General features: G+C 45.9%; 1 protein-coding gene across 1 annotated transcript in view; it reads left to right on the forward strand.

The window, feature by feature from the left end:
• Positions 1–14,921: 14,921 nt before the first annotated feature.
• Positions 14,922–16,175, forward strand: part of NDST2 (N-deacetylase/N-sulfotransferase (heparan glucosaminyl) 2) — a 171,477-nt gene continuing 170,223 nt past the window's right edge. The window contains exon 1 of the mRNA XM_015409617.1: positions 14,922–15,001. The gene's annotated coding sequence lies outside the window, so the exon portion shown is untranslated. The remainder of the gene's footprint in view (positions 15,002–16,175) is intronic.

The raw sequence follows: 16,175 nt of genomic DNA on the forward strand, positions 1-16,175 counted from the left end.
AGAGAGATGCACTAGGACTGGACAAATAAAGATGGTATCCTGATCTCAGTAAAATATTCACAACATGTAACAAGACAGCAGCCATTAAGCAATGCTGCTTAAAACCTGCTAGCATCAAGAAGAATAAAGTCCAGACTTCCAGTGAACAAGCAATGTAGAGTTTTCAAATGATATAACAAGACCTTCATTCACGTATTGCATAACCACATTATTATCAGGGGTTTGAAAATTAAGGTCCTTCATAGTCCAGTTCTGTAACATCCAAGTCTCGCAACAAACTAACAATTTCAGAAAACGGTATTAAAAAGAAATACAGTAAAAGGTGTGATGGCAAAGTCAGACCTTGATAAAGGAATTCCATTTTCCCAGAAGCAAACCCATTCAGTTTTGATATCTTCTAGAGCTCTGGCGACATCTTTGAGGGACCCATGGTTACTTTTATTCCTGTAATTTAGCCAGTTTAACACTGAACATCAAGAAGCTGCCCAATTTCAAGAAACAATAATAAATCTGAAATTGTGGCTGTGAATAAGCGAAAGACCATTCAGGGATCTTTGGGCTGTTAATTGGATGATGCATTGTTGAACAAGCCAGACTTTTTTTTTTTTTTAGTACAGCAATATCAAAAAGTACTCAGACACACAGATTTAAAACAGTTTTTCAATAACCAGTTCCTATGATACAAACAGCAGAGAGAGGAAACAGCAGAAAGCTTTCTCAGATTCAGAACGGATCTCCCCCAAGAGGAAGAGGGAGAGAGAAGGCTTTGCTCTGCAGTTGCGTTGCCCCTCTATCAGAGTTGGAACTACAGTTCCCAGAATGCAGCAGTGAGGCATTTACCCTCACTCATACGATCAGACCTTTAATGCAGCAGTGAGGAATACCCTCACACAGATGGTCAGACCTTTCAATCCGAACAGAGAACAGGAAAAAAAACCCAGAACTCTTTGTTTACGGCTCTACCAGGGTGGGGTGTGGGGGAGGCTTATGGCAAAACACACTACCACCAGTGTTCCCTCTAAGCTGAGTTAGTGTGAGCTAGCTCACAGTTTTTTAGCTTCTAGCTCACAGATTTTTGTCTTAGCTCAGGAAGGATGGCTCCAGAGCAAACTAATTTATACAGTAGCCAAATCGCTCACTCACAACTTTAATGCCAGTAGCTCACAAAGTAGAATTTTTGCTCACAAGATTCCACAGCTTAGAGGGAACATTTAAGCCCAGAGGTACCTTAATTTGTTTGAAGCCGGCTGCTGAGTTCCACTCCATGGTGGGACAGGTTTATTTGAAGTCTTTTTGCCAGCTCACCAGGGAACCTCCCCCCTATGAGCAGACTCGAGAGCTCCTGGATCTTGGTGTGCACCTGAAGCGTCAAGTTGTCTCACATGGCAGAGGTCCCCTGACCGTGGCAAATCTCGGTGGAACCTCCAGATTTGTAAGACACAAAGGGTGCCTCTGGTTGTGTTTCCCAGCCCAATTTGAGAAACACACAACACAGTCCTGTCGAGAGGAATTCACTAGAATATTTATTAATTAATAAAGGAAGAGTACAGATCTCAAGTTCTGGAACCCCTGAATACCCAACAGACTCTTCGAGTGTGACAATGGGTGACATAGGATTTTATACTCAAGATGACACACACAAATAAAACAAGATTATTGGTTCCATCAAAGATCAGCACTCTGACCTAACAGGTCTCTCATTTACAAGGTGCCATTGCAGTTATAGCTGGCCTGCCGAGGCCATAAGCCTCAGCAAAAATAGCATGTCAACATTTTGTTCTTTCATCATTTTACCTTCCCAGCATGCATCCAAGCAACAGTCACAAATGAACCAAAGTTAATACCTGAATACATTCATGATGTTAGAATCATAAATGGCACTTAACATATGCACCATGGAAGTGCTAAGTGCACCCACCAAGTCAAACCTGTTAGTGGCAGAGTATAAAGTGTTTCATAAACTCTGCGTACAACACAACAGTGAAATTGTGTATGTGCTTGTGAAGGGAGTTTCCATTTAAACCTAATGACCCTTTTCTTAGGGGTGTGCATGCACACTTCTCCATGTATGTATCTGAAGAAGTGTGCATGCAGACAAAATTAAACTTCGTTGGTCTTAAAAGTGCCACTGGACTCAAACTTTGTTCTGTTGCTTGAGGCCAGGCACACAACCGGCCTGAATTGGTCTTCCTGTCGTTTCTCTCCTTTGGTCAGGGCTTAGCGGTGTAATGTGCTAAATTATCACTTTGACGTTTTCTGGGTTTCAGAATCTACCAGAAGGAATGAGCCTTGATGTCTGCCAGACAGTTTAATTTATGATAGGGTTTTGCAGAGTCAATTCTTTACCTTTTGACTAAACCACGTCACCAAATTCATGCCCCCCCCCCCAGCATTATTATCTCCAAGGACATTATTCTCTCCAAGGAACAGCTGCCTGTGGCCCTCATATGTCAAATGCATTTGGCCTTTCTTACAAACCCACTGAAACAGAAGATGAGAAGTTGTAAATCTGAGAGGGGAAGATTTCCTCCGTTTTTCTAAAATGTGCCCTTGTACTTTGTATCCAAAACACAGTTTTTGTTGGGTGTCCCCTCACTAAATGCTTGTTTAATGTTTGAAGTGTTTTAATAATATTTCTAAACAGATGTCCATAGTAAATATATTTTAAAAAACAAAGCTCCCATGACCGTCCCTTAGAAATTTCCAGCTGCTTTGAATTATTGTTGTTGTTGTTATGAATTGTCACAGTCATATATTTCAATGGTAGATGGTGTTTTGCAATTCAGGATCTAGCCAAGTTCTTAGGAATTGCAGAAGTATAATGTGCTAAATTATCATTTTGATGTTTTCTGGGTTTCAGAATTTACCAGAAGGAATGAGCCTTGATGTCTGCAGACAGTTTCATTTATGATAGGGTTTTGCAGAGTCAATTCTTTCCCTTTCCTTTTTGACTAAACCACATCAGCAAATTCATGCCCCCCCCCAGCATTATTCTCTCCAAGGAACAGCTGCCTGTGGCCCTTGTATGTCAAATGCATTTGGCCTTTCTTAGAAACCCACTGAAACAGAAGATGATAAGTTATAAATCTGAGAGGGGAAGGTTTCCTCCGTTTTTCTAAAATGTGCCCTTGTACTTTGTATCCAAAACACAGTTTTTGTTGGGTGTCCCCTCACTAAATGCTTGTTTAATGTTTGAAGTGTTTTAATAATATTTCTAAACAGATGTCCATAGTAAATATATTTTAAAAAACAAAGCTCCCATGACCGTCCCTTAGAAATTTCCAGCTGCTTTGAATTATTGTTGTTGTTGTTATGAATTGTCACAGTCATATATTTCAATGGTAGATGGTGTTTTGCAATTCAGGATCTAGCCAAGTTCTTAGGAATTGCAGAAGTATCTTTGCAACACTGTCTTCTGGAGCTGAGCTGGTGTTATTTGCTCAATGCCCAGAATGTCCAGGTGTTTATTGAGGCTTCCAGGGGCTCCAGTGACAACTGGCATGATGGTCACCTTCTTTCCCCAGAGGCTCTCTAACTCTATTCGTAGGTCTTTATATTTTGTGATCTTCTCCTGTTCTTCCTTTTCTATTCTGCTGTTTCCTTGGATAGCAGTGTGAATGATCCAAACCCTATTTCTCTTTTTTCCCCTACAGTTGTGATATCAGGGGTCTCTGCTCCAGGAATTTATCTGTTTGTAATCTGAAGTCCCAAAGAATCTTTGTTCCCTCATTCTACATGATGTTGTCTGGTTTGTGCTCCCATGAATTTCTGGCTGAGATTGCAAAGATTCCGGTGCAACATAGCTGCAACCCTATCATGATGTTCTTTATAGTCAGTTTGAACAACTTTACTTCAGGCACTGACCATGTGGTTGACTGTTTCTTCCATTGTCTTGCAGAGTTGACATTTGCGGTCATCACTGGTCTTCTGTTTCTTTCTCCAAATGTCCATTTTGGAACCACTTCCAGGTGTTTTCATTATCAACTTTGTTCTCTGTGTCTTTCAGATATTGTCCATGCAAGTGCTTTTCCTCCCAGTTGTCAAAGCTTCTCTTTGCTTTTCTTGCTGTAGTCGTTCAGTGCTCATTTTTCTTCAATTGCTTACTTAATTTTCAGAAGACACCTTCCACCTAATTTTCTTCATAATATGATCAACATCACTTCTAGGGTATAGTGAGTGATGCATCATCATCTTGCGAGTTTTGTGATCTATTGCTTCTAATTCTGCTTTTTTCCAATCGATAATGCCAGCTGTGTATCTTAGAACTGAGACTGCCCACATGTTAACTGCCCTTACCATGTTGCCTCCATATAATTTTGTTCACAATATCTTTTTAACTCTTTGGCAGAACAGTTTGTTTGTAACTTTCTTAACAGGGGTATGTTCAATGTTGTCATCTTCCAAAATTCCAAGATATTTGTAGTTTTCTTCAAAGCCCAGTATTCTGATGTTGTTTAGTACCCTGATTTCTTCCTGTTCAGTGATCTTTCTTCTATGCAGTCTCATACTTGTCTTGTATTCAATGTCTCATACTTGTCAAGGCCAAATTCCATTGTTATATCTTTACTGGATATCTGAACTGTATTTAATAAAGAATCAGTCTCTGATTATGACTTTGCATACATTTTCAAGTCATCCATATACAATAAGTGTGAAATTTTGGGGCATGTCTTTGAAAGCTGGTATCCTAGGCCTTTGCTGTTGAGAATGATGGTGAAGGGTATTAGGGTAATGACAAAAAGCAACAGTGATAGTGAGTCTCCTTGGAAAATTCCTCATTTGATATTAACACTTCCAGTTTCTTCTCCATTCACAGTCAACCTGGTGTTCCATTTACTCATGGCATTTTTGATAAACGTTACTACCGTTTTGCTGATGCCTACCATTACTGGTGCTTTCAGGGTCCATGTATGAGGGAGTGAATCAAATGTGACATTCAGGTTGGTGTTCCACCTTTTACAATATCGTAAGACCATTTTGTCAATCAGTAACTGATCTTTAGTGCCTTGGGATTTTCAGAAAATTCCTTTTTGTTCATGTGGTAAAATTGAATTGAGCTGTAGATATTCTTGAATGGAATTGGCTACACTTCCTATCGGTAGTTTAAAAGTTGCTGGGAGGCAGGTAGTAGGGCAGAAGTTGTCCGGCTTTGCTCCTTTCTCTTTGTTCTTCAGAATGAGAAATGTCCTGCTAGCTGTTACCCAATCTTCGTATTTCATCTTAAAGCGCAGCCTCACGTTGGAACTGCACTTGCATGGGCCAGCTACCGACATTTTCTTTCGTAGCTTACTTTGAAACGCCAAAGGGGGGCACGCCACCCTGACAGATCCGGCGCATGTGCAGGTTTCCCCGACCAAATGTATCGCGTGCTCTAGGGTGGGGCACCTCCATCCCCTCAGTTCCGTTTTCACTACCATGAGACTAGGATGTCTTCTGAGTAGCTCTGTGTATACTCCGTTGATTAAAGAGGTTTATCACTCTTTGCTGCGAGTTCCAGTTTGCAGTTCCTTCTGCTTTTTGAGGATCCACTCCTCGGGACATTGTCTTTTGAAAATCGTATAGTGCTTGTGGCCCCTCCATGGGGGCCAAGGCACTCTTTAAAGAAATGTGTGAAATGCACAACTAAGACGCCAAATAGCGACGAGCAGGATCTGTGTCTCTGATGCCTTAAAAAAAGTAAAGGCAAAGGTTCCCTTGCTCGAAAGCCAGTCCGACTCTAGGGTTGCGGTGCTCATCTCTGTTTCAAAGCCGAAGAGCCAGCGCTGTCCGAAGACGTTTCCGTGGGCATGTGGCCGGCATGACTAGACACAGAGGCGCACGGAATGGTGTTCCCTTCCCACCGAAGTGGCCCCTATTTATCTACTTGCAATTTCTTGCTTTCGAACTGCTAGGTTGGCAGGAGCTGGAACTAGAGAAGGGAGCTCACTCCGTCATGCGGCAACCCGGGTCTCGAACTGCTGAACTACAGACCTTCCACAGCCTGCAGTTCAGCGTCTTAACCCCTTGAGCCACTGCAGCTCCTATGCCTTAGGGAATCGCATGAAGTGACTGTGTGTCAGATCTGCCAATGTTTCCCCCCGAAAGCACGCTCTAACTGAGCCTCATGCTTAAAGGCAGCACTTTGGGAGAAGGTGCTGTCTGCCTCGGTCCCAGCCAAGTCCGCTCCATCCTCGGGACCTTCGGCTTCAGTTCCGATCCCCTCAGCTCCAACTCTTGAACTGGGCTCCAGACCTCCCTCCGCCTGCTCTGTTTCTACTGGTTTGGTTTCGGTATCTAAACTGTTTTCTCCTAAGAGGGCCGCCTCAGTTGCTCCCAAGGCTGAGTCTAGACACACGCCACCAGCACGAGTGGAGCTACATGCTAAGACACGTTCCCGCTCAGAACGGTAGAATTTGTCTTAATAGGGACATGAGGATATATTCTATTACAGATAAGATTAAACTATAATAGGTCAATAGTCTACATAGTGAAAAGTAGTGTTAAAAGGTCTGCCAAAAGCTCAGAACAGTAGAATTTGTCTTAATAGGGACATGAGGATATATTCTATTACAGATAAGATTAAACTATAATAGGTCAATAGTCTACATAGTGAAAAGTAGTGTTAAAAGGTCTGCCAAAGCTTAATATTTATCTGATTTATTGCTAAAAAAATTTTTTCTCCGAAATATAAGGATATCCAGTACAACAGAATGAGAAATGTCCTGCTAGCTGTTATCCAATCTTCGTATTTCATCTTATAGTGCAGCCTCACGTTGGGACTGCACTTGCATGGGCCAGCTCCCGACATTTTCTTTCGTAGCTTACTTTAAAACTCCAAAGGGGGGCACGCCACCCTGACAGATCCGGCGCATGTGCAGGTTTCTCCTGCCACATCCATCGCATGCTCTAGGGTGGGCACCTCCATCCCGTCAGTTCCATTTTCACCACCATAAGACTAGGATATCTTCTGAGTAGCTCTGTGTATACTCCGTTTATCACTCTTTGAGGTTTATCACTCTTTGCTGCGAATTCCAGTTTGTATTTCCTTCTGCTTTTTGAGGATCCACTCCTCGGGACACATCGGCTTTTGAAAATCGTATAGTGCTTGTGGCCCCTCCATGGGGGCCAAGGCACTCTTTAAAGAAATGTGTGAAATGCGCAACGAATAGCGAGGAGCAGGATCTGTGTCTCTGATGCCTTAGGGAATCGCATAAAGTGACTGTGTGCCAGAACTGCCAACGTTTCCCCCCGAAAGCACGCTCTAACAGAGCCTCGTGCTTAAAGGCAGCACTTTGGGAGAAGGTGCTGTCTGCCTCGGTCCCAGCCAAGTCCGCTCCATCCTCGGGACCTTCGGCTTCGGTTCTGATCCCCTCAGCTCCGACTGTTGAACTGGGCTCCAGGCCTCCCTCAGCCTGCTCGGTTTCTACTGGTTTGGTTTCGGTATCCAAACCGTTTCCCCCTAAGAGGGCCTCCTCGGTTGCTCCCAAGGCTGAGTCTATACACACGCCACCAGCACGAGTGGAGCTACGTGCTAAGACACGTTCCTGCTCAGAACTGCCAGCCACGAAGCATAAAAAAAACCCAAGCTCAAGGAAATACCTGCCTTTGATTCAAAGCCTGCCAGGGTCACCGGGCAGAAGGAGCAGGGTTCAGATTTGGTCATTATCGTGGTTCTACCACGTACTCCTTCGCCCCATCTACCCTCCTTAGCTGGTTCCCTCTTGGACCCTGACGACGAGGAACGGGGAAGCATCCTGGGAGCCCAACCTCTGTCCTCGGATGTGGGACCCTCACTCTCGTGGAGACCAGCGGACCCACCTGGTCCTTTGCACTCTATGTCTCCCTTGTACTTGGAAAGATGGGATTTCCACGCTTCCCTTGATGTTGGAAACCCTCATGAGACACCACCACCCCCAAACCCCTGACTTCTTGCCTCCTAGGCTTTCTCTCTAGGAAGATGGCCTTTCTGGTGGCGGTTACATCTGCCAGGAGGGTGAGTGAGCTGGCTGCTCTTGGGTCTGACCCACCTTTCCTTAAGGTATTTCAGGAACAGTAGTCCTAGAATCGTAGAATCACAGAATTGGAAGGGGCCACAAGAGGCCACCTAGTCCAACCCCCTGCTCAATGCAGGATCAGCCTAGAGCATCCCTGACAAGTGTTTGTCCAGACGCTGCTTAAAGACTGCCAGTGAGGGGGGGGGGGACTCACCACCTCCCGAGGCAGCCCATTCCACTGTTACACAACTCTTACTGGAAAAAAAGTTTCCCCTAAGATCCTTCACTGTAGTTCAGATTTCCATCCCAAAGTGGTCTCCAGGTTTCATCTAACCCAGGAGGTGGTCCTTCCAGTATTTTCCCATTCTCTCAGCTCAGAAGCAGCATCATTCCTTCACGTGCTCGATGTGAGGAGAGCTCTCCTTTATTCTCTTAGCAGGACCAGACCCTTTAGGAAAAATAAAGCTTTATTTGTGTGTTACTGGGGCCCAAAGAAGGGTAGGGTTGCCTCATCCCAGTCCATCTTCTTACAGCACTTCAGGCAGGCATTGTCCTCTTGATGTGAAGGCACGTTCCACCAGGGCACAGGACACGTCAGCCGCTTTCCACTGCAGAGTCCCTCTTCTGGATATCGGCAAAGTGGCTACCTGGGAAACAGAAGACACTGTTGTTAGGCATTATGCCTTAGATCATTGGGCGAGGAAGGATGCGGGTGTTGGCAAGGCTGTCTGTCAGTCCCTTTTCCAATGAGAGCCTTACCCCACCACTAAGGGTTCCAATGTGGGGCCGCGCTAGAAGACAGAAGATGAAAACAGAGTTGCACTTATCTGTAACTGTTGTTCACCCATGTCTTCTGTGTAGACACACATTCCCTCCCTCCTACCCCGCTCTCACAGGTTCTTCACAGACTTGTGGTGATGCTTGCAGAAACCTAGAGCACGTGACGTGCATGGCGGGAAAATCTGTTCGTGCACTGGCTCTGTCAGGGTGGTGCACTCCTTTTGGAGTTTTAAAGTAAGCTACAAAAGAAAATGTCCGCAGCTGGCCTGCGCAAGCGCAGTCCCAATGTGTATCTGCACAGAAGATGTTGATGAACAACAGTTACACGTAAGTGCAACTCTGTTTTCTGCTGCTTTAGAACAGAGCACATCGGTAAGCTGTTGCACCAATCGTAATGAAGACTTGTCAGCTTTTTAAGCCAGTAGATGTGAACTTAATCTCTTCCAGGTGCTGTCCTGTTTTTCACTTTCTTCTATTGTTTTTGCGGGCTTTCTGGGTTATTGTAAGATCCTCCATTTGATTTCCTTTCAGTTTGTTTTCCACATCTATGATCCGGGTGGCTTTTTTATTGTATTCTTTTAAGTCTTCCCAGAGTTCTTTCCAGATGGTTGTTGTCTTTTTTCCCTCTGGTTTTAGTTCTACTTTTTCATCTCCCTCTAGTGATTTCTAGTTAGTCTGGAATTGGAAGTTTTGTCTGTATTGCTGGATCCTACTGTTGTACCTCTTAATCTTTTTGGATATTGCAACAATTTATTATTGTTGTTGTTGATGTTGTTAGTAGTAGTAGTAGTAGCCAACATTTCTTACTGGGAGTTAAAGTGGATTATAAATGTGAAAAAAATCAGTCAATCAGTAGGCAGATTACAAGACATGATAACATTTGAGTCCAACAGATTCCTAGTAAGATAATGCAGTTGGGCTGGGATTGTAGAACATGACAAAACACAAGGAAACATACCTGTTTAAGGCCACAAGACATTTAGCGAAGGAAAAACTTTATTTCCAATAAAAGTCACCTCCTGAGCGGATCTATTAACCGCAGCACTGAAGCAGATCCATTAAACTACAAAAATGTCCTCCTAAACATCCTGTGAAACAACTTGTAAAAAGCTTTCCTGGAGAGGACTGGTGTGGACGTGCAATAGTGAAGTACCATCTGGGCTTTTGTGTAGCCTCCCTAATGCCACCATCAGTTATTGGAGGGTGGATGCCGTCCTGTGCTCATTGTAGCAAAGGCAGGATAAAAATATGGGAGACACACATTTTCATCTTTTCTTCATTTCATCATCATGTACTGTATCTAGATTTCATTGTCATTTCAGTTCTACAACAGAACTATAAGATCCTCTCTGTCTCCAGATTTTGTCTGTGTTGCCTGTTTCATACTGCTGAAACTGCAAAAGCTGAGATTCTTCTTTAGTTAGAAGTAATGCTATCATAAAAGCTGTGTAGGGATTAGCGGACATGGTAGGAATTAAAAACTCTGTGTATAGCGTCCCAGTAATAATAATAAAGAAGCTGTGGTGGCTCAAGTGGTTAAGACGCTGAACTGCAGGCTGTGGAAGGTCGGTAGTTCAGCAAGGCAGGATAAAAATATGGGAGACACACATTTTCATCTTTTCTTCATTTCATCATCATGTACTGTATCTAGATTTCATTGTCATTTCAGTTGGATAAAAATGTGGGAGACACACATTTTTCATCTTTTCTTCATTTCATCAGCATGCTGTATCTAGATTTCATTGTCATTTCAGTTCTACAACAGAACTATAAGATCCTCTCTGTCTCCAGATTTTGTCTGTGTTGCCTGTTTCGTACTGCTGAAACTGCAAAAGCTGAGATTCTTCTTTAGTTAGAAGTAATGCTATCATAAAAGCTGTGTAGGGATTAGCAGACATGGTAGGAATTAAAAACTGTGTATAGCGTCCCAGTAATAACAATGTGCTGGGTGTTTTGCTGTAGTTGGCGGATCATTGTCTTTCATCCTTAGAATAACTTTGTCAGGGGGTGGGTTTAGTGAAAAAAGGAAACGCCCATTAAATAGAAACGAGAAGAATACAGTTATGAAAATAATAGGTTCAGGAAACACAAAGCAGCGAAATAAAATCGTATTAATGAGAAAATATATGCATGGCTGGTATTCAGTGAAGATCAGAAACTATAGTGGAGGGATAAATCTTGGGGCAGCAAAAGATTTTAAACAAATGAAGTTGTCACTAGAAGCGTGGCGCACTATGCAAAAGTAAAGCAGGGATGTGGATTGGTGTTTGGTGACTCCTTCCTCTCACGCTGTGTTCCAGAGATGTGGAGACATGCAGCGTCTCTCTCGTTCAGCTTTCGCTCCAGCAGAGGGTGGGAAACTGGGTCCAGGAATGCTGTGCCCCTCAGGTGTTCTGGAGGCTGCAGCCGAGATACCCCCACAGTAAATAAGAAAGGGAGGGACAGAAGTGGTTTGTCTGTGACAAGCGAGTGCATGAACATTCCACCCAACCCACCCTCCCCACAGCATGATCGAAAGCTTCCTGTTTTGGGAGGCCAAGTTCCATTTTGCTGTGGCATCTCTCCAGGCACCCTGGGTGAACTGGAGTTTGTTTTCTCCTCACAAACAGGTATTCTAACCTAAACTTCTCTTTGTGGGTAGGAAACTCTGGATTGCCGAGAGGCTAATATTCAGAGATCCACTGATTCAGAGCTTGATTTGAGGCTTCCCAAATAGGGATGCCAGCCTCCAGGTGGGACTTGGGGATTCCCTGGAATTACAGCTCCTCTCCAAACAACAGAGGTCACTTTCCCCTGGAGAAAAGGGATGTTTTGGAGGGTGGACTTTATGGCATTGTACCCCAATTGATTGTAATTGGGATTGTAATCCCAATTGGAGCTGCGGTGGCTCAAGTGGTTAAGACGCTGAACTGCAGGCTGTGGAAGGTCGGTAGTTCAGCAGTTCGAGACCCGAGTGTGCCACATGGACGGAGTGAGCTCCCGTCTCTAGTTCCAGCTCTTGCCAACCTAGCAGTTCGAAAGCAAGAAATTGCAAGTAGATAAATAGGTACCACTTCGGTGTGCCTTGGTGTTTACTCATGCCGGCCACATGAACATGGAAACGTCTTCGGACAGCCCTGGCTCTTCGGCTTTGAAACGGAGATGAGCACCGCAACCCTAGAGTTGGATTTGACTGGCTTTCGAGCAAGGGAACCTTTACTTTTACCCAATGAGGCCCCTGCCCTGCCCTGGCTCCACCCCCAAATCATCAGGAATTTCCCAACCTGCATCTGGCAACTCTACCCCCCCCACAATCTCCTGCCGGTAGCCAGGAGGGACCTGGCAACCCTATTCCCAAACCAGGAACTGTCAATCATACTGCACCTGCTAGGTGGGGGTGGGTGGGGAGGCACAAGTGGAGCGTGTGAGCAGAGCAGCGTTCAGGGTGGGCGCCCGGAGCGTACAGCCTAGTGTTTGCCGTGATGTCTGAAAGAAGTTGGTAGCTGGCCAGGAAAACATGTTTGAGGACAGAACCAAGATGACAATCGTTCTCACTTTTGGTTGGATCAAGGATTCACCTTGTCGACGGATGGCCTAAAGCACTCACAGCAACGGTTCGGACAGGAGGAGGCAGCCACGCTCCCGGATGTCCTTCTTCTTCAACCAAAGGACTTCAAGGGAGACTCCAGCGTGAATCTGTTGAATGAGAGTTCACCAAGAAATTTGGTTGCAAAGACCAGGGGGTTCTTCAGTCATTGTACGTGTGTTGCCAGGTTAGCACAAAAAAGTGGAGACTGCGCATGGCTGTTGCTGAGAATGGCCACTGCATTTTTCTTGATTGCATTTGAATTTTTCATAATAATATTACACTCTGTTGCTGCCGTTTTGTGGATTTTTGACCCCTACTGTTTACAGCTCCTCCCCTGGACCGAAGGACCTCTCTGTAGACCACATGGGTGGTTCTGCCCTCAGGTGCTAGGATCACCAGGCTGCTTGGTGAGCTCACCCTGGAGCAGGCCACATAGAACTAAGATATAGATAGGGGCTCTGGGGCAAGTGATGCTCTGTCTTCTTGGTGCTCGGGGGGGCCAACAGTGGGAGGGCTTCTAATGTCCTGGCCCCACTGGTGGACCTCCTGATGGCACCTGGTATTTTTGGCCACTGTGTGACAGAGTGTTGGACGGATGGACGGATGGACCTTTGGCCTGATCCAACATTGGCGCCTCTTATGTTCTTATGTTCTTAACTGTTCTTAACTGAGCCGCTCACTGTCCATTTAAGAAGCAGTTCTGCAGCTGACCAATCAGAGAGTGGGAGGTGCAAGGAGGCAGCCATCTGGCAGCTGCATAGGAATCAATGGGGGGAGCACATTTTCCCCCTTTTGACCCTCGTAGGGGTCGGATTTCTAAAAATCCCTTCTTAGTGAGCATCTACGCCATGGTAGGAGTGCTCTCCCTGAATTTGGTGTTTGGCCTGGGCATTGATTTTACGGTGAGGGGACTTTCTTTTATATATATAGATTAAAAACTTGTAGTCTGTGGGTACCACATGATGTTTGTTTTTATGGCAGCAGACTTAACACAGCTACCCAGCTGGAAGTACCTGGACAAGCAATACGGTTCGTGGGTTTGGATGGCAGTTTCTTCCACCATTGTGCTTCTGTATCCCTGTTGTGGGCAGCAACTTGAAAGGTTCTCTAATGGCTGCCACCAATCTGGTATGGGTCTTCTCGGGAGGGCCCAGAGCACCCACCCTACCCTACCCCTTTGTACACTCTTTTCCCCATTATAAGTGTCTGAATGAGGCGTGAGGACTCAGGCAGAGTAACAAACTCTTTTTATTAAAGAGATTTAATAACAATGGGTCTGGCTATACTGTACCCACAGCTCCCGCTGGTGCACAACATTTCAGAGGCCAGCTCAGAGGTTTTCTGCTTCAGCTCATAACCAAGGTCCATAGGACACAATGGAGGATGGGGGCGCCTCCTTCTGAGGCCCATAGAACTGGATCCCCGGGTCCAATCTTTTTGAAACTTGGGGGGGGGGTTGAGGAGAGGCACCAGCAGCTGTGCTTCTGGTGCTTCTACCTAAAAAAACAGCCCCGCCCCCGAACCCCAGATACCCCTAGAGTGATTCTCCATTATAGCCTATGGGGCCCATTAACTATAATGTTCCCCATAGGCTATAACTGAACCAGGGGGGGAAAAAGATTTATTTATTTTTTGCACACCGCCGTTATGTTTTTCAGTATGATTTGTAAACTGCCTTGAGTCACAGGGAAAAGTGGGATAGGAGACCAAGCCCTCTGAGGAAAGGCTGAGGGACTTGGGAATGTTTACTCTGGAGAAGAGGAGGTTGAGGGGGGACAGGATGGCTCTCTTGAAGGGCTGTCACTTAGAGGAGGAGGGCGGGGAGCTGTTCCTGTTGGCAGCAGAGGAAGGACTTGCAAGAATGGGTTTAAATTAAGGGCGGGAAGGGACCGGCTGGATCTTAGGGAAAGCTTTTTGACAGACAGAGTTGTGCCACAGTGGAATCGGCTGTCTTGGGAGGTGGTGAGCTCCCCCTCTCTGGCAGTCTTGAAACAGCGGCTGGACAAACGCGTGTAAGGAACCCGAGAACCCTCCGGCCAGTCCCCTGCCGCTGCCGCCCCCCCTCTGCTATCGGCCCCACCCAGCCCACCTTGCAGGGTGGCTGTTCTTGTCATGCGGCGGGGGATGAATCCCGGTGGGAGCCTCCTCCCCCTCCTCCGCGGCACCTCCCGGAGCTCCCACCGACCACCTTGCAGCAGTTCTGGGCACCTTGTGGCTGCCTCTGCACATGCCCAGCTGGTGGTGGTGGTGGCACATGCCCAGTGTGGCTCGCCGAACCTATGCCTCCCCCCCCGCGCACCTGTTGCTCGCCCACCTGGGTCACCAGCACCAGCAGTGGGTTGGGGGCTGAGCAGGAGGGGGGGCCTCCACAGCCACCCCCACATGGCACTGGGGTCCAGTTTGGTGCCCTAAGGGCCGTCCCGCGCTCTAGGCGAGTGCCTAGTTCACCTAGCGGGTGAGCCAGCCCTGCTTATGAGATGCCCAGTAAAGGAAACCATAGTTTTTGGTGTGAAATGAAACACCTCCTTTGACTGATTTTGCCTGCTCTGCAAATCTGTAATCCAAGTTCACCTTCCTTCTCTCTTCTCTTTCTCAGCCAAAAGGAGCGAATTTTGTGAGCCGGAAGCAATCAGCTTATGAGCCTCTGTGCGGGCTGCCGAACAAAGGCACTCTTGGGGAGGTAAGTGATCCAACTCTGTTTTCTTGGCCATATATTTACATTCCCCTGGGTTGGTGAACTGGTTGCTGCACCAGCCACCTGAAAGCGTAGTTCGGTTGGTAGGAAGCAGAATCTAATTATGAGCTCATAAACCTAAAAGTGTCATCCGTCAAAGCATTTTCATGTTTGGGGCTGAAATTGGCTGGCACGTTATTCTGCAGCAACAGAGGGAGAAAATCCGAAAAGGTGAGGGCTTTTCGTGGGTTTTTTTTCCCATGGAGAGGCATGGTTCCACTGAGGTCCGCAGAGACTGCTTCCCTCTGAATGAAAATTCCAGTGTTTAATATGATTGTATCCAAATCAGTCCTAGCAACTTCCCCCCTTCAAGGGGGTAAACTCTTTGGGGTGTGTCTCAAGGATATACTGGCAGATGTAGGGACCTTGCAGAAAAAGGAAGGTATCATCATCATCATCATCATCATCATCATCATCATCATCATCATCATCATCATCATCATCATCATCATTACATTCCATTTGTATACTGCTCACCCCCTGAGGGCTCTGAGTGGTTCACATTAAGAACATAAGAACATAAGAACATAAGAGATGCCAATGTTGGATCAGGCCAAAGGCCCATCCAGTCCAACACTCTGTATCCCACAGTGGCCAGAAATACCAGTGCCATCAGGAGGTCCACCAGTGGGGCCAGGACATTAGAAGCCCTCCCACTGTTGACCCCCCCCAAGCACCAAGATGACAGAGCATCACTTGCCCCAGAGTCCCTATCTATACCTTGTGGCTAATAGCCACTGATGGACCTCTGCTCCATATGCTTATCTAATTCCCTCTTGAAGCCGTCCATGCTTGTAGCTGCCACCACTTCCTGTGGCAGTGAATTCCAAGTGTTAATCACTCTTTGGGTGAAGAAGTACTTCCTTTTATCCGTTCTAACCCGACCGCTCAGCAATTTCATGGAGTGCCCACGGGTTCTTGTATTGTGAGAAAGGGAGAAAAGTACCTCTTTCTCTACCTGCTCTTTCCCATGCATAATCTTATAAACCTCAATCATGTCACCCCTCAGTCGTCGTTTCTCCAAGCTAAAGAGCCCTAAGCGCCTTAACCGTTCCTCATAGGGAAAGTGTTCCAACCCTTTTATCATTCGAGTTGCTCTTTTCTGCACTTTTTCCAAAGC

Source organism: Gekko japonicus, unplaced genomic scaffold, assembly GCF_001447785.1.
Source record: "Gekko japonicus isolate JY-2015 unplaced genomic scaffold, Gekko_japonicus_V1.1 scaffold2542, whole genome shotgun sequence".
Lineage (NCBI taxonomy): Eukaryota > Metazoa > Chordata > Lepidosauria > Squamata > Gekkonidae > Gekko > Gekko japonicus.